Raw genomic sequence first — 19692 nt, 5'->3', positions numbered from 1 at the left:
AACTCTAGATAGGTTTGAAATTTCAAATTTATATATGGTTTTAAAACTTCACACAGTCGCATAACGCGAAACAGACAAACGGACGTTAGCCTCGTGCTTTTTTTTTAAATCAACGGAGGGCATGTATCAGGGGATTTTTAACTTTTTGCCATCCTTACGGATGGCACTCCTTCGTTTGTCAGCTTTGTGCGCGTCCTTACATATTTGTCATCGCAAACAGTAACGCTCCTACGTTTTTATCATTTTTGCTGAGGTGGCACGCTAGATGGGCAAGCCAGCGTGACAGGGAGCCTGGGAGCCCTAACTTGGCACGCGAAATGACCACGCTGCCCTTGCCTCCTTCTTTTGTCTTCAGCCGGCCCAGCCCCGCGTCAAACCCAGTCCACTCCCCCTTCTTCCCCACTCCAGCAGCCGCATCCATTCTTCCCCCTCTCACCCATTCTCTTCCCCGGCGACGGCGATGGTCGATCCTCCTCCCCCGTGCACCCCATGGCTCGAAGGACGGAGCCCTCTTCGTCAAGGAGCATGGCGTCGTGGGCTATCGAGGAGGAAGACACCGGGAAGGAGACTGGGCTCCCGCTGATCGTGTGTCCCATATGCAAGTGAGAGAGGGTAATCGAGCTGATAGCGAGGACAATGGAGAATGGCAACCAGGGGCGCGTGTTCTTCAAGTGTCCCAGAAATGTGCCCGGGTAAGGGTTTTTCTTGTTCCATTTTGATTTTTTCTTGGTTTTGGTTTTGGTTTCGGGTTTGGTTGAAGAATCCTAACTGTTGGGCATTTTGCAGATGCCTGGTAGATGTAGGTTCTATGAATTCCAGAAAGCGTACTTGAAGAAGCTGGTGGAGTTGAAGTTTGTTGTCATTGATCTTGAAGCTGGCCTGGGTGTAGAAGAAGTAAAAGAAGCTAGGGGATTTGGTGAAGAAGAAGCACAGTCAAAGTGTGCTGGGAAGAATAGCATGGAAGCCAAGATGGATGCCCTGATTTCTTTGCTTAAGATGTTGATTTTAGTGTTATTTGTTGTATGCATTGTTGTCATAATGTATGTGTTCAAGTGAATGGTTGTTCTCAGTAGTAGGAAAATGTATGCTGAACATGTTAATGCAATGGAAATGCTATCTTATTGTGTTGCCTATTGTATGTTGCATCAAATGGTTCTTTTGTCATGACAACAGCCAAAAATTCCATGATAGCCAACAAGATGATGAAATTGACAGAAATTTGCATACCAAGCTAATCCATTATCAGGTTCAGTAGTTGCCATACACAACTGCTCCATACATAACATGTCCATACTGGCAATGACAGCCATAAATTATAGGTCCATACTGACACATGAGAGCCATACATAACAGGTCCATATTGGCAATGACAGCCACACATAATTGGTCCATCCCATACATAACATGTCCATGATAGCCATACATAATTGGTTATAGGAGTTCCTGTCTCCAAAAATACATACAAAAGAACATCCATTCAAACAGTGGTTATGCCTTAGTTGCCAGCCTTTGTTGGTGTTGCCTTCTTCACCTTAGTAGCTAGTTGTTTCTTCCTTAGGGCCATTTTTTAGCTGGTTGCACTGCTGCAGCTTCATCTGCTGTTAATATCTCCAGTGGCACTGGTTCATCCAAGTCCAGCCTCCTGCAAGTGAATAACTAGTTAGTCACAGCTTGGCCTGCAGCTCCTTCCTGTGCTTGCTTAGCTGCTGCCTCCCTTGCTACTGCTGCTCTAGTCCTTGGTGTCCTTGGTGTTGTTGCAGGTTCCTTTGTTGCTACCTCTCCCTTCTTAGTTGTTTCTTTGTCAGCAGTTTTCTTCTTCTTCCTTGTCGTCTTTGTTGTTGCTGCCTTAGTGGTGGGAGCTGATGTTTCCTCTCCCTCCTTTGCTGGTTCATCCTCACTAGGTTTTTGCTTCTTCCTTCCAGACTTAGTGGTTGTCTTCTTGGTCCTCTTCCTATACATGATGTGCTAGTAACTTAGATAGATTAGTGTAACAATAACTGATAAAATTGCAAAAGAAACATACCTTTTTTTGGCGCCTGTTAGTGGACACCTCCAGCTGGTTGCTCTATGGCCAAGCTCACCACAACTCTTAGATGTCACTTGCCTTGTTGCTTTCCCTGTCCTCTCCCAACAGCTGAGAATCATATTCTTTCTTTGTCTCCTAGGTCCTTTTTTTTCTTGGCCACTGGTGGAAACACTTTGAAGCCCTTGTCAACTGCAGGCCATTGTTGCTTGTCAGTTATACTGGGTATCACACCTGCATAAGCTGCCTATAACTTCTTCACTAAGTAGTACCCATTGACATACTTTTCCATGTCTAGCTGCCTTTTAGTGGTGATCACAGCAAGGGCATGTGGGCAGGGCTTGCCACTGACCTGCCACTCCCTACATGTACACTCCTGCAGATCTAGGTAGACAACATGCCTTCTGATCTCCTCACCCTTGTACATCATAGTCACTTTAGCTTCTTAGGGGTTCCCTTTAGTCACCTGGAGATGATCTAGTCCCTTACTGGCAGCATTTAGCTGGTGAATGATAGCAGGAAGGATGCCACCAGTCAAAGCTAGTAAGATCTTCCTTCTTTTCTCAAACAAGACCATTGTTTTGATCCTGATTGCATCTGCAAGGGACTCCAGTGGTAGGTATTTGAGCTCTTTGATCCATGCATTCCAGCACTTAGCAAGATTATTGTTTATGTAGTCACACTTAATGTCTGCTGAGAACTTGCTTCTAGCCTAGAGTAACTTGTGATGCTCATTTAGCCAAGGTAAAATGTGTGATGAACCTGCAACAACCTTGGCCATGAGCCTCTCATACTTTTCCTCTATGTAAGCTATAGCTGCTGGCCACATGTACTGACCCAACAATGAACCACTGCCCTGCCCTTGAGAAAACATTTTCTTCATGTTGTCCATCAAATGCCTAAAGCATTTCCTCTGCTCTACCCTTGGGAATACCTGTTTAACTGCAGCCTCTAGACCCTTGCAGGCATCTGTGCACACAGCTAGTTTGTCTAATGGACTAAGTGCCTTGCCTAACTGCTCCATGAACCAAATCCAGTTCTCTTTGGTCTCAGAATCAAAGAAACCAAATGCTATTGGAACATCCAATTGTGCCCATCTATAGCATTGGTTGCAGGCATGTGTCCATTCCACTGTCCATTGAGAGCAGTGGAATCTATACTAATGTATGGCCTGCAGCCCTCTAGGAAGCCATCTATACTACCCTTGAATGCACAGAAAAATCTATTGAAATGAACCTTCTTGCCTACTTTGACAATGTCTATCTCAACAACACTACCTAGGGACCTAAGCTCTATCTCTGCTTTGAATATGAATAACCAATCAAATGAATTATCCCACTTACCAAAAAGCTTATCTGCAGCCCTCTGCCTACCATACCAGCAAGTCTGGTAATTTATGTTGATCTTGTATTTCTTCTCAAGTTTTTCTTTGAGCTCCTTTGCCCCCATCTGAGGCTTGTCTTTAAGCAGAGGCACTACTCTCTCTGCAATCCATGCCTGGGATGCCATCCTATTCAAAACTCTCCTTCTTGAGGCACAAGTATGCACATTAGAGTTTATTTGTATCTGCAAACAAACAAACAAACAAGCAAGCCAACATTAGACTATATTTATGAACTAAGTTTCATACAAACCACATAACAACATGTTAACTATATAAAAAACAGTGACATGTTATAGAACAAAAAATAGTTAGTAATATATACCCTGACACTGTTATCTCTCTGAGTTCTAGCTCTAATAATCCACTTGCATCCTTTTGATTTGCAAAATCCTCTAAACCTTTCAGGATCAGATTTCTCAGCGCCCAACTCAAACTCTTTGACTATAGCATATTGCTTAACTGCCAATCTAAATACAGGCATTGATGGATACAATGTGCCTACAGACATGTCAGGATTGTCTCTATCATAGAAAAACAAGGGCTGAATTGCTTCATTGTCATAAACAAGGATAGCTGCTGCTTCCATTTCTTCTTCCACATTAGGAGGAATCTCTGGCACTGGAATATCTGGTGGACCATCAGCACCTGCTATCCCCTCATCTGCAGCTTTGAAGCCCATGGCCTCATAGATTTGTTCCTCATCCACTAAAATAGTAGCATCCCCATCTAAGTTTTCCTAAGGTAATATTGTGAAAGCTGACCAATCAATAACAACATCATCTGATTTTGTATGCTCTGGACTGCTACAAGCATTATCTGTGCATTCAACATTTCCTTGCTCTGCTATTACATCGGATGTGCCATGAACCTCATTTGGCACATTTCTTGCTGCTGCATCTCTATTCTGTCTAGATGATACATTATCCTTGTCAAGTACTTCACAGCCGACATCCATTTCTTTCTCATCTCATCTTGCTTCTATCATCTCCCTGAACTGCTCATCAGTAGTAACCTTCCATTTTGTCCCACTCTCCTTGTCCAGACCCCAAACAACTAGCTGCTGCCCACTACCCCAAATGATCTTTCCAGCCATTTCATCCATAAATTTAGACAGAGAGCGGTGACTGGTAAGATCAATCCAAACATCATGCTTTTGGTCATCTATTTCGACAGATCCATAATCAACATTGGTTGTGTACTTAGCAACGCTAACATGGATTTTAAACGCGTTGCCAGGATCAATCCTGACAATAATCATAAACAAATAAACAAACATGTGGAGTTAGGAGATATCCAACTCCAAAACACTATGGGATTCCAAAAACTACACCAAACACTACATCATATCGAACTTACTAAGGGGGGCAGTCAGTCGACTTCATCTTAACGCATACGATCAACAACAAGGGCTACCGCAACATCACTACAATCAAATGGACCACCAATCAAATCAAAACCAAATTAAATCGAAACCCTAAATTGGGGAACGCAGCTGAGGAAATAGGGTTTAGGGGAGTACGGGCAGTACCTAGTATGGTCGTCCTGCGTTCAAGGAAAGGGAAGGAGACTCGATGCCGCCGTCGCCGCCATGTCCGCCACAGCCACCGTCACCGTCGCCAGGAGTGGGGAAGAAGGGGGAGTGGACTGGGTTTGACTCGGGGCTGGGCCGGCTGTAGACAAAAGGAGGTGAGGGCAGCGTGGTCATTTCACATGCCAAGTTAGGGCTCCCAGGCTCCCTACCACGCTGGCATGCCCATCTGGCATGCCACCTCAGCAAAAATGACAAAAATGTAGGAGGGTTACTGTTTACGATGGCAAATATGTAGGGGCGCGCACAAAGCTAGCAAACAAAGGAGTACCATCCATAAAGATGGCAAAAAGTTAAAAATCCCATGCATCAGACTTCAGAGCAAGCATGCATGCTATATATGATAATCATACACAACGGGCATCTAGACGGACGGACCCGACCCGACCCAACCCACCCGTGCCGCACGCAGCCTCTCGCACTTCGCCTTATCCTTCCTCGAACGCTCACTACCGCAACGCTCGCGCCCCTCCCCATCGTTCTTATCCTTTCGCATCTCGTGCCCACACCCAATGACGCGGCCATCGCTGCTTCCTGGCCGGCGACGGCTCCTTCCCCCACCCCACCAGCTCCTTCCCCCACCCCGGCGGCCTTCTCCACCATCCCGTCACTCGATGTGGAAGTGGTGGCCACACCGGGGCAGCGCGTGGGCCGTCACCGTTGACCGTCGCGGCGGTCCTCGTCGCCACCACCGGCGATGGACAGGCTTCGGAGCAGCCACCGCTAGCCGTTGCCGCCGACCCTCGGTGGCTGGAATCGACCGACGTAGCCTCCCCCTTGCCTATGTTCCCCGACCCCTGGCGGCTCCTTCCCCCACCCCGGTGGTGGCCCTCCCACCACACCGGCGTCCTCCCCACCGGGAGCCCACACAATGCCCGCAGATCCGGCGGCCATGGCGTTCCCCGTGCTAGGCTCTCTCTCCCCCCTATATTGCAATTGTTTGTTTCAATTGTTTCAGATATTTCAGAGATATGTTGCAATTGAATCATATGGATGTTGCAAAGGTAGATCGGGGATGTTGCACATATTGCATAAGTTTTACAATTGTTTTCAGATGCATGTTGTAATAGTATGTTTCGAGCGCTTCAGATATTTTTAGAGGTATTTTTATCTGTGTTTTTCGGATGCATGTTGCAATTGTGTTTATCTAGATGTTGCATATGTTTCATATATATGTTGCATGTGTTTTATTTGGATGTTGCGTATGGTTTCAATGGTTTCGAGTGTGTTTCAGTTGTGTTTTTCAAGTGTTTCATAAGCATGTTTTAAGTGTTTCAACTGTCTTCAGACGTATGTTACAACCGTTATTTTTGAATGTTTGAAAGTAGATCAGGTGTTGCATCTCCACTCCTCCCACCTTTTGGTGCATCTCGTGGTTGGGAGCAGGGGCGCAGGCGCGTGGTGACGTGGGCGCGCGACGGTCGCACTCTCCTATTGTGCGGGCGCAACAGACACAATTCTATTTGATTTTACATGAGCAGACGAACGGGAGCCACGTCCGGACGTAGGCCAAAGGGCCAGACGTCCGGGCACTAGGCTCGCCGTATATATATTGACGCACTGCGACACAGAAACCTGCTGTCCTGTATAGATGTTCAAGAACCAGACCAATCGGGGCATCGGGCTGGATATTTTCGGCGAGTTGCTCAGTCCTGCACGTATATACGTAAACAATACTCCAATACATGCATGTTTGTACGTACCTAGTTGGCTAGGCTTGCTTACTTGTATGCACTGCACGGTGAGTACGCCTGAGATCGTGTGACACCAACTAACAGCCAGAAATGTTCTGTTGCGTCTTTCGAAAAGAGATGTTCTCTTGCGACTTGTGATGATCATCCGATCGGGCCGGCGTGTATGCACGGCGCGCGGGCACGTCTGCGACACTGTGACACCAACAGCAAGAATGTCCGCTTGCGAATCCTGATCTGATCGACCGGCCGGCGTTCGTCCGTCCGTCCCAGTCATCCCAACATCTCAGACATCTGTTTGAACTCCGCGTGACGCAAGCCAAAAGCAGACCAATTTCCAGGACGTATCGGTCTTCAGCCTACGCTCGGTTGTATTTGGCTTATAAGATATGATTTATCAGCTAACGAATAATATTTTTCTCTCACACCAAACCAGCCAACGATACTTTCAGCCATAACTTATAAACCAAATCAGCCAACAGTTTTTTAGAGTAAATTACTATACTAGTAGATTATGCCGTTTTCACTTTAATAACTAGGGAATTTCGTGCGCAGAGACTTTTCAACTGGTTCTTGTATGGATTACGAAAAGCGACCACGTATGCATGAACCAATAGGCAGGCAGCAGGACAATAGCCCAGCTGTAACGAACAAGCTGGCAATGTGACGTGCATATATAGGAGTGGCCTGCCGACGAGGCCCGGCGCAAAAGTTGAACTCGAAGCTGATACTTAAGCTGGGCGTGACAGCCCCCTTCACAGATGACATCGACGTTTAGAACTTCACAGATGATGTCGTCCTTTTAGATTTTCAAAAAACTTAATTTGGCTACCATAATTCTCTCATTGTAATATTATAGGCACTAGTTAGAGCTGTCAATTATATTAAAAAGAAGAGACTCAGACTAAGCAGTACAACATAGCGACTAAGAGCACCCTTCGAAGGTAGATCACCAGCAGCGACACAACAACCAACAACCCAAAACCACCTAAAGCAACTCTGAAGGAATGGAACGCACTACACCAAACCTTTGGAACACAACCCTCGTAACAAAGAGGCAACAAAATCCTCGCCACAAGGTCTCAAAAGGCATGACCTTTCGCGCGCATAAGAGAGCTGAGAAGATTTGGTGGTACTAGTTCCTTTAGAAAGTCTGCATAGTGTTGAATTGCATCCTGATCAAACTTCCCATCCTTCGTAATGATTGCAGGGTCGAGATGGCGGACTAGAGGGGGTGAATAGTCCTTTCTAAAACTTAATCACGTCGGCTATCCGAAACAAATGCAAAATTAAAACTATCGGTCTAGCCAAGACTACACCCTCCATATAAGTTCACAAGCACCTTAAAAGATTCTAAAGAAGCAACAAATATGTCGGGCTAGCTAGAGTTCAACTAAATAATTCTAGAGCAAGGTCACACAAACCTATGCAACTAGTACTTCAAGCAAACCGGGGGAGCTCCTACACAACTAGTGATGCAAAAGCACAAAGCTCCTAAGCTTACTAGCAATGCTCAATAACAAGGCTACACAAGCCAAATTAGAGAGCGTAAAATACTTAGCAACACAAACTAAGCAATGTGACCAACAAGGTTACTAAAACCAAATTAGCCACGCAAGAGAGCTACATCTATGCAACACAAGCAAGACGGTAACTAGCAAGCAACTGAAGCTAAACTAGTCAGAAGAGCAACTACACAAGCACAAAGTATATGAAAGTAATACAAGCTTGTGTTTCGTAGAATGCAAACCACCGAGAAGATGATGAAGACAATGTCGACATGGTGATTTTCTCCCAAGGTTCACTTGGTTGCCACCAAGCTACATTCCCGTTGTGTTGACTGCTCACGTGGTGGTTCGGTGGTTAATTGGCATCACCCGCCAAACCCACACGTCGGGCACCATAAGAACCTACCCCGAAAGTAAGGGTAGCTCAATGACACGCTCAACTAGAATTGCTCTTCACGATCCCCGCGGAGTGAGCACAATCGTCGTCACAAATTCTCCTCCGGAGCACCGCACAATCTGCTCGCTTGCTTCAATGGAGTCGCAAGCCACCAAGCCGTCTAGGAGGTGGCAACCTCCAAGAGTAACAAGCACCACTAGCTTGCAACTCGAACATCTAGTGCCACTCGATGCAACCTCACTATGCAATCGCAATAGAATCACTCACTCACTCACTTGATCGGATGTATACTATCAAGCTCAAGTGAGTTAGTGGGCTCCCAAGCACACCTACACAAGCCACCAAGGCTCAAGGGTGCTCAGCTAACGGTCAAAGGCCGACCAAGGGGCCATTTATATGCCCCCACACGAAAAGAGCCATTGTACCCCTTCACTGGGCACAACTTGGGATGACCAGATGCCCCGGTCAAGATGACTCGACGCACCGGGCCAGCGTCCGCTCGCGCTACGCCGTCCACGTGTCGCTCTGCGTTCAACCAGAGCCGCCCGATCTCAACGGTCACTGACACTACCTCAACGGTCAAGTGACGACCGGACTCATAGGAGCATGACCGGACGCTGGCCGAGAAACCGACCGGATGCGCCGATCCCTCCTTCTGATGTCGTGCCTAAGCCGCGTCAGATTGTTTCCAGAGAGCTCCTAGAGCGCTCGAAACGCGATCGGACGCATCAGGTTAGACATGACCGGATGCAGCACCAGTGTTCGATCCTTCATCGCCTGCCACGTGTCATCGCTATGTCCATGCTACTGCGTCAGCATACGTCAGCGTTGACCGAACGCAGCCCCTGCGCGTTAGGTCACTTTCAACGCTAACGTCTGATCAAAGACCGACCCCTGCGCCTTCACTGTTGCCACTGACCGAACGTGTAGGTCCAGCAGAGGCCAGCGTCCGGTCACTCACAGTGACCTCCTTTCGCCTCCTTTTTTCACCGAGTTGATCCACTTCAACTCCAACTTCTTCTCCTTAGCAAATGTTCCAACACCACCAAGTGTATACCATAATGTGTATGTGTGTTAGCATTTTCACAATCATTTTAAGGAGTTTGCCACTCAACTTGCCACGCCACTCGATCCTAGTAACGATGCAAAGTTAGATTACTCGAGTGACACTAGATGACCGATATGCAAACAAGTTTTCCCCTCTTGATAGTACGGCCATCTATTCTAAACCGGTCATCAACTTCTCTACACACCTATGACCGATGAAATAAAATGCCCTAGGTTATAACTTTGCCTTGCGCATTCCATTCCATCTCCTCCAATATCGATGCAACACATGCACCAACATGATCAACAATGATATGATCCACTGCATATCATCATGTGACCATATTGGTTCATCGATCTTGACTTCACTTGCTCTTCACCGTTGCTTCAGTCCATCGGCGCCAAGTCACCACTCAACATGCCCTTCACACTTGCAACCGGTTCGTCGAGCCAAGTCATGTCTTGATCTTCTCCACCTTGATCACATGATTTAATGTCATGTCTCATGTGCAATGAGCTCCTTCATCATATGTGTGAGCTTTGCAACATCTCCGAGCCATTTTCACCACCATGGCATATGTTGCTCACACACATGCACCTGTTAACTAATCACCTGTGTATATCATATTAAACACATATTAGTCCACCTAGGGTTGTCACTCAATTACCAAAACCAAACAAAGAGCTTTCAATCTCTTCCTTTTTGTTAATTGATGACAACTCTACAAAGATATGGAAATTAAGCTCAAATGAATTCATGTTGCTTGCCCAAACAACTTTACCATGTGTAAATGATTTTGGACAAGTACCACAAACCCAAATTGATAGTATTAGCTCTCCCTACATATGTGCTAGAGTGTTTGGTTTGAAGCTCACACATATGAATTCATGATTTTTACCTCATGCGTCGGAGACGCCGGTTCGTCGGCATGTCCCCTTCGAGAACCTCCTCTGCCGCGCGCTTGCCTCGGTTACCCTCGCTAGCCATAAGAGATAGTTGGAACTACGGAAGGGAGGAAGAAAACTACTACAAGGTTTTTGGCAGGCAGAAGAGAGCAAAAGAACAGTTGCGAATGGATATGTGTTTGAGGCCGAAGCCCTCACCTGGTATTTGAAGGCACGAAGCGAAGGGACGTATGCCTCGGGACACGCAAAAGGCAACCGTAGTTAATAGAAGGCAGAACGCCACTTCACCAATGCCAAAGAGAATACGACGTCTGGCGACTAAGGATAGGAGATCGAAGGTCTCTCTTAATGAAAGTCATGTTTTTTGGACCTAAGTGGGATTAAGATCGGGAGTCTAGAATCGGCTATTATCAGAATCGGCCCTGTTGCCAAAGCAGAAGTGATCGATTGGCTGTAATGGTTCCTTAGCCTCTTTCCTATTCGAGTTCCCCTAGCCAGAAGGGTTTCACGATCGAACAAACTCCTCTGAGCCTATTTCATCTTGGAAAAAGGAGACAAGACTTTGGGAAAGACTAGGAATGGATTGCCCTTAATGACCAGGGGCAGAGGAGCTGATGTGATCGCCTTATGAACTTGTGCATAAAACATGATGCAGTTTGTTCTTGGGAAGTTCAAAATGGATCAAGGCGTGTTATGATGCAAAGTAATTTATCAGCCAAAGTCTACCAGGGTCTTGTGATGGGTGACTTAGAAGACTTAAGTTGCCTTCGGCTACTCATTCTTGAAAGGGCATTGAAACCAATAAACCAAAAGTCACAAATATTACGATTAAAAGGTCGAGAATGAGTAATCCTCTGAGGAAGATTTGGACTGGAGAGTAAAATTGACGATCGAATCAAAGGGCAACAAATTCAACAAAAATGGTTGTCTGATTAAGAATGACCTTATCGGGTCAAGCGCTGTGTGTCGGGTAATACTTATATTTTGGAAATACTAAAAGAAGAAGAAGGATTTGGCAGAGCAATTAGATAGGGAATATTTGAAGGAATATTACCCTAACGTTTGGATTAATACTGGGCAACCAATTTGCTCAATTGATAGCTCTAATAGCTAGTACAACGTGTGTCGCCCACAAGAGCAAAGCAAACATGAACAGAGTAATGCACGTAGCATGGAGTATGGAACAAAAGAAGAAATTGTCCAAGACAGAGGAATTGTTTGCTAGCATCACATATTACAGACTACAGGCTGGGGAACACTTTGGCTATTATATATCATCGACTTCGAGAAGTGATCGACATCGAACCATAGCCAGAGCCGATTCTGCAAGGGAGAGACATTCAGCAAGATTCTGGCAATACCGATCAATTGAAGCGAGTCGTTTTTCGATCCCTAGCCATGGCCTTACATATATAGCTCGTGGGGGTAGATCTCGCCAGTGGTATGAATTTGAAATCAGATACGGAAAGGGGTCGATGCTCCGAAGATTCAGGTAACAAAAACGAAGAGATAACAGATTCAAACTCATTGCTCTCCCAAGTTATAGAATGCCATGGGATAGATACAAAAGATTTATATTTACCAGTGATCAACACACCAAGGCCTCTTTGGATTGAAGGGAGTTCGAATCCCCACAAGGCCGAAAGTCATCATGAACCAAGTCACATCGGCCCGTTGGTAAAATTGCAACAAGAAAAGGAAAGGCCGCCTGACTAGCAGATACCCATAGGTTTTTGGGTGACTGGGGAAGCCGCTAGAAAGAAACCTCCCGATAGGCATTTGATGGAACGAACAGGGGTAAAGTGTCCACACATTCTAGCCCTTACAAACACTGGAACAGCTCTACGAGCATGGTGAGAAGACGCAAGTGCGTCACAAGACTTCTTCTAGCCGCAGTAGCTGATCCTCTTGCCCGACAAGGTGCTAGAATGGGTGACACAATCACCCTATGCACAAGAATTCTTCTAACCACTCAAGATCTTTATCGCAAGGAGATAGGCCATGGAGGGTCTAGCGGGGTTGGGAGCACTCAAAAAGACAGATGGAAGAAAAACATGGCTGAAGTATTGAGTTGCTCTCGCCAGGGTCAGATGAGCGTTTTATAGCCGGTTCGGGAAGGTGAATCCAAATGCCTGTGAAATAGTGGTGCTCTTGCAAAGGTTTTGAGGCATGGGCTCATGAATGGATGTAAGCGGCGACAAACGGTGGACCCCAGATCAAGGTTCTCTACCCGTGACTGTGGACCAATCAAGGATGCAGACAAGATAATTTTGGAATAAAATTACTTTATCCCAAAATTGGGGGGCATGTGTTTACACCAAAATTTGGAAGGAGGATCACAAGAGCTCAAGAACTCCCAAAATCATGTCAGCAAGGGATCAATTGTGTGTGGATCGGAACTAGCTGATTCGGATGCAGCGCTAGAATCGGCTTCCTTCAGATAGCGCCGGCAGATAACGACAGAGGCTATGATCGGCGCTGGGATGAGACATGCTGGACTCTACAAAAAGGGAAAGATTAGAGTCCAAGTTATCTTAAATTAGGAATGTTTTCATTATGCCAAAGATTGTATTGAGTCGTACTCAAGCAAGGTTCATTTTTAGGCTCCGGGTATAAATACCAAACCCCGGCTATTGTAAAGGACATCAATCAATCAAATACAAAGTCAATTACTTTTTTGGCTCCGGCCACCCCTTAGGAGTAGGAGTAGAGTAGATCTCGGCAGGTTCTTCAGCGAGTATGGCTGCATCAATCGGTCGACCTCCACTGCTTGTCTATAAGTACCGTCATGGTTTATACCTCTATTCGTATGGCTGCATCGATCCGGTCGACCCCCACTGCGACTCTGGTATAGGCTAGTTATCGATTCTTGTCTAATTCAAGTATGGCCTCTGTGATTCTACCTCACACCCCACTGCTTAAATTAGATCAATGTCAAGTTATCGGCTCTACCTTAGTATGGCAGTCTTTGGTAGATTCATTAAGTTATCGATATTGCTTATTGCTTTCATTGTTTATCTAATTACAGCAATATCACTCTACCCCATTGAGATTGATTTGGATCAGCCTTATATCTTGTTTAACTCATCGTTTGCTAATCTAAAACTGATCTAATCTACATCTTAAATGATGAGTTATGTTTTTCATCGGCTATTTTGTGTCAATCTTAATTGTGCATAGCGTGCGGTTAAGGCATGTCCGATCTTGAGTAGATCCATTAGTTAATGAAAACCGTTCCATGGTCCGTCATCACAGCCTGTGGGATTCTGCCTCTCACCCCACTATTGGCATCGTGGAGTGGGGATCGTTAGTTAGTAGACCCATTCCTGAGAAGGCATGACCTTAGCTGTGCGCTATGCCTGAATTGGCTGTTTAGCCGATATCGAATGCTTCCACGAACAGTTCACATTACAAGATCATTGAAGTAGAGATAAGTTGAAAGATCTGTTAGCCCATTATCTTGTTATTGTATTACGGCCTGCATGATTCTGCCTCATGCCCCACTAATATTAGTAATGAGTTAGGGTCATCAAGTCTATTGTTGTTTCTACGGCCTGCATGATTCTGCCTCATGCCCCACTGGTCATGGCGATAGATGAGATCTAACATGTTCATTTGATTTATCTTTATTAAATGGTTAAGAGGTGTTGAATCGTTTCTTTAAATAAAAGGGGTTCGGTTACTTGTAATCATTGGCTCAGTATAAACCAATCATCATTGATATCTTATTGCTATTGATTAATATCTGCTTAAATAACATTTATCCTAAATGATAACCGATCCTTCTTATACAACCCCATGAGCTTTAATCGATTTATTCTTATGAATATGCTGGAATTGGCTATTTAGTCGATTTCCTCTCATATCGGCTCTTAGAGCAACACATTCGGAACTATCTGTTAACACCGGCACGTTCCGCCTTTAATTACTGATAAGCTTTCTCTCCTTGCCAATTGCAGGGTCAAATTGATCGACACGTCTCAGGAGGATTGTGCAGGATCGACCACCCTTGCGCTGAAGCCAAGCGAATCTGCTCTAGTGAGCAGACCCTTCCGGCTTGCTGCGTGTGTCCTTGGCATGGAGGCAAAAGTTCTGTGTCGACATGATGATACATTTGCTATCTTGGAGTAGAGGATAGTCATTTGATTCCAATTAGCCTCCTCAATAGCAATGTGAAGTCCAATTTATAGCTTGGTGAAGACCAACCATCATAGATAGAGTCCAATCTTCACCTATATGAATTAAGAACCACTTATGATCAAGTGCACTATCATGATGTGGTTGGCTTGCTTCTTCTTTTGATCAATGCTTGTATCAGAGAACTATGAGAAATACCACTTGAATTGCCATGATTAGCTCTCTTTTGGGTGTTGCTTGCTCTCTTGATCAACCCTTTAGATTGTTTCAACTAAGCATCTCAAATGTCCTTTAGATCACCACTTCCATGTTACCCTTCCAAGTACCACACTTGGTTTACCTACAAAAGGCGGTAAGCCCCTACACTAGGGAGAAGTTATCTCTCTCCAAAGAATCATTCTTGATACTCACTTGAAAAAACTTGATTGATTGATCCAAGTGATGGACTTAATTTGATGAGTAACCTTGAATCCTTCTTTAAGTCCTTTTTTCTACTTGTTTAAGTCCTTTTATTTCTACTAAATGATCTCCAATGATTACTAGAACTTAAACTTCATCTTCATCTTGAGCTTGGTCTTGATCTTCAATTTGAGTACCAAATATGTCCCAAGTACACTCCACAATCAAATGGCCTTGTACTATTTTCTTTTCATGCTTCTATCTCATCTCAAAACCAAACTTAGGTACCTCAAACACTTATAAACATGTTTCCAACTCGAGGACCTTTCAATTAAAGTGACTCTTGATCAATCCAATTATTGTCACTTTTCTTGGCAGATTCTGTACCCTTCAAAGAAATATCTATATATCCCAATGTACAAATCCAAATAACACGAAATTTGATGGAGATGTGGTTTACTAAGTAATATATCAGCTATAAAAATTTTAGCTTCATTTGACTTCTAGATTGCTGCTAGATTTTAATTCTTCCACCACTGCTATATGCTGAAAACTTCTACACTATAGCTGACAAGATCTACTCTAAAACCGAAGCATCTCTTATCCAATTCTCATGAAATTTCTACAGAATCTCGTACCATATGTCTAGAGCATGTACACCAATTTTCATGCCAATCCAATAATTTTTTTATCACTCAAACATGGCTAGTATCACAGCTCACTCAGATTTTCAAATATAGGACAGATTTCAACTGTAGAGCTATTCTTCATCAAATTGAACCAAACTTGAAATCAGCTTGTTTGAATACTTTCACAAGACATAAATCCATTCAATCCACTGACTAAAGATCATCTTATGAATTTATACAACACAAATCAATCCAAACTTGATTACTAAGCATTTATCCATTAGATCATCTTATAGCAAGCAACATTGCATATTTATCCAATTTAATCAACTCATGCACCCAAGTAAAATGATCAACAAAAAATATATCTTGGTTAGCTCATGATCCTTCAATTTGCATGCTTCAACTCAAACTATTGCAAGTCATCAAATATTCCAATAAAGCACTAACAACTTGACACAATGCACTTGTATGTTGATAGCACTTGGACTTCACTCAACTTGACTTGGCATTGGGATAGGATATGCACTAAGCTTCATAACTTGACTCAACATATGATGAACAATGTGAGATCAATTGAATCAAGCTTCCAATGCCATGGTACCTACACACATTCATCCACCTTTTGATGGTACCCAAACAAGTTTGGATCCTCTCAAGTTAGGTACAACATACTTAGGCATAGCCTATGGGACATGAATGAGCCATGTATCCCCTTTCCTGACATGAGTAGCAAACTCTCTTTGATTGAGCCTTTTCTTCCTTGCTCATTTGTTGCTTCTCATTGCCTTTCCCCTCATGAGTTGCTTGAACCTTCTTCTCAAGATTGGTAGGACACTTCGAGGCAAAGTATCCCATATCTTCACACTTGAAGCACTTGATGTGAGCATACACCTTCTCTTCTTCATTCTTGCTCATTATCTCGGCATATTGAATTTGCATTGGATGCCTTGCCTTTCCACCCCTTCTTCTTTTCTTCATCTTTTTCTTCAAGTTGCCTCCATCTCAATGGTTGATCTTGACTTGCTCTTGGGGTGTCTTCTCTTGCTCATCTTGTGGCTTTGGTTGAGGCTCTTCTTGTCGCTTCACCAATTTCTTGGTTGGACACATTGAGGTAAGGTGACTCCAAATGCGGCACTTGAAGCACTTCACATGCTTGAGCCTCTCTTCTTCTTTCATCTTCTTGAGCTTCTCAATGTTTGGGCATCCATTTGCAAGGTGTCCTGCTTCATAGCACCGGTAGCATATGGAGTGAGACAACTTCAATTGTAGTTGCTTCTTCATCTTGTTTGCCCTTTTTCTTTCACCCTTTGTCATTTTCCTTTTGAAGCCAAGGCCACTCTTGTCACCAAAGTTTATTTGAGTCTTCAATATATGCTCAAAGGTGACTATTGAGTTGTAGCATGTCTCTAACTTATTGCTCAATTTCTTCACTTCATTCTTGAGCTCATTGTTCTCCTTCAAAAGGTTAGTCTCACAAGACAAGGAAGTAGAACAAGCATCTATATGTGAAGAGCATGACATTTCTAATAAATCATTACAAGAGGTAGATACATGCTTCTTCCCTACATCACAAGAGTTAGCCACATGTTGCAATTGATCACTTGACTCATGTGATGATATCTCATTCTTTTTAAGTTTCGTTGAAAAAGCTTTAATGAGAGAAGCATGTTGTTCTAATAATTCTTTATGAGATGCAAGTAGTATCTCATGAGTTAATTTTAGCTCACCATGTGAAGATTTAAGAACATCAAGTAAGTGCTTATGTTCTTCACATGAGTTCTTTAGAAATGAGTTTTCATTTTCCAATTTCAATGTTTTAGCTTTCTCATTTTCTAAAGACATGGTCATGCTAGCAAGTCTACTAACAAGCTCATCATATGAATCAACATGATCAACCACATTGTCATCTTGTACCTTTGTGTCACCTTGTGACATGAAGCAATATGGTGATGATGGAGAGCTTGTAGTAGCATCATTTTCATAGCTCGAGCATGAACCAACATCATCAAAATCACCACCAACTGTGCTTGAGTTAGAATCATCATGTGCATCACTTGTGGCATCATCATCAATCTTGTCAAGTGATCTTGTGGTAATATCATCATCATCATCACTTGACCATGAGGTGGAGCAATCTTCCACAATCATCAAATCATGGTCATGCTCAATACCCTCATGTGCATCTTTCTTGGGCCCATCCTCCTTCTTGAACTTGCCATCATCCCATGTGGAGGAGTCATCAAAGGTGTGCTTGATTGATTCCCACAACTCATGGATGGTTTCTTTATGGTTCACCTTGTAGAACAACTCAAAGTTCAAAGCATCGATTAGAAATAAATAAGCATCGGAATCAAGTTCAAAGAGAACCTTTTGAGCTTTGGTTAGATTTTTATGGTCCAAGACATAGGTGAGACCACTTGTGATAACCCACCAAAACTTAGATCCCTTTGCACAAAAATGATCAAGCATATGGTGTTTCCACCGTGTAAAGTGTGTGCCATAAAAAAATGTGTCACACTCATCTATCCCACTAGATGCAATCCTTTCTGGTCGGTGAAGACCACAAATGAGAGACCAAGCTCCGATACCACATGTAGGGTCGAGATGGTGGACTAGAGGGGGGGGTGAATAGTCCTTTCTAAAACTTAATCGTGTCAGTTATCCAAAACAAATGTAGAATTAAAACTATCAGTCTAACCAAGACTACACCCCTCTATCTAAGTTCACAAGCACCTTAAAAGATCCTAAAGAAGCAACAAAGGTGCCGAGCTAGCTAGAAATCACCTAAACAATTCTAGAGCAAGGTCACACAAACCTATGCAACTAGTACTTTAAGCAAACCGGGGGAGCTCCTACACAACTAGTGATGCAAAAGCACAAAGCTCCTAAGCTCACTAGCAATGCTCAATAACAAGGCTACACAAGCCAAATTAGAGAGCGCAAAATACTTAGCTACACAAACTAAGCAATGTGACTAACAAGGTTACTAAAACCAAATTAGCCACGCTAGGGAGCTACTTCTATGCTACACAAGCAAGAAGGCAACTTGCAAGCTACTAAAGCTAAACTAGTCACAAGAGCAACTACACAAGCACAAAGTATATGAAAGTAATACAAGCTTGTGTTTTGCGGAATGCAAACCACCGAGAAGATGATGAAGACAATGTTGATATGGTGATTTTCTCCCAAGGTACCCCTTTACTGGGCACATCTCAGGTGATCGGACGCGCCGGTCAAGATGACCGGACACACTCGGCCAGCGTCCGGTCATGCTACGCCGTCCATGTGTTGCTCTGCGTTCAACTAGAGCCACCTGATCTCAACGGTCACTGACACCACCTCAATAATCAAGTGACGACCGGACTCACAGGAGCACGACTGAACATAGCCGTGCCGCGTTAGGTCCTCGCAAACCCGCTCTCACCGAGAAACAGATCGGACGTGCCGATCCCTCCTTCTGACGCTGTGCCCGAGCCATGTTAGATCGTTTCCAGAGAGCTCCCAGAGCGCTCGAAACGCGATCGGACGTGTCAGGTTAGACATGACCGAATGCAGCACTAGTGTTCAGTCCTTCATCGCCTACCATGTGTCATCGCTACGCCCGCGCTACTGCGTTAGCGTACGTCAGCTCTGACCGAACGCGGCCCCTGTGCGTTAGGTCACTTTCAACGCTAGTGTCTGGTCAAAGACCGACGCCTGCGCTTCACTACTGCCACTGACCGTACGTGTAGGTCTAGCTGAGGCCAGTGTCCAGTTACTCACAGTGACCTCCTTTCGCTTCCTTTTCTTCACCGAGTTGATCCACTTCAACTCCAACTTCTTCTCCTTAGCAAATGTGCCAACACCACCAAGTGTACACCACCAAGCGTATGTGTGTTAGCATTTTCACAATCATTTTTAAGGAGTTAGCCACTCAACTTGCCACGCCACTCGATCCTAGCAATGATACAAAGTTAGATTACTCGAATGGCACTAGATGA

The 19692-nt window shown here is 44.3% G+C and overlaps 1 pseudogene; it reads right to left on the bottom strand.

The window, feature by feature from the left end:
* Positions 1–1554: 1554 nt before the first annotated feature.
* LOC136470579 (uncharacterized) lies at positions 1555–4362 on the bottom strand (annotated as a pseudogene).
* Between the last annotated feature and the right edge of the window lie 15330 nt (positions 4363–19692).

This window comes from Miscanthus floridulus, chromosome 8 (genome assembly GCF_019320115.1).
Source record: "Miscanthus floridulus cultivar M001 chromosome 8, ASM1932011v1, whole genome shotgun sequence".
NCBI classification, from domain to species: Eukaryota; Viridiplantae; Streptophyta; class Magnoliopsida; order Poales; family Poaceae; genus Miscanthus; species Miscanthus floridulus.
The sequence above is the reverse complement of the archived record's forward strand: the minus strand, read 5'-3'. Positions and strand labels throughout refer to the sequence as shown.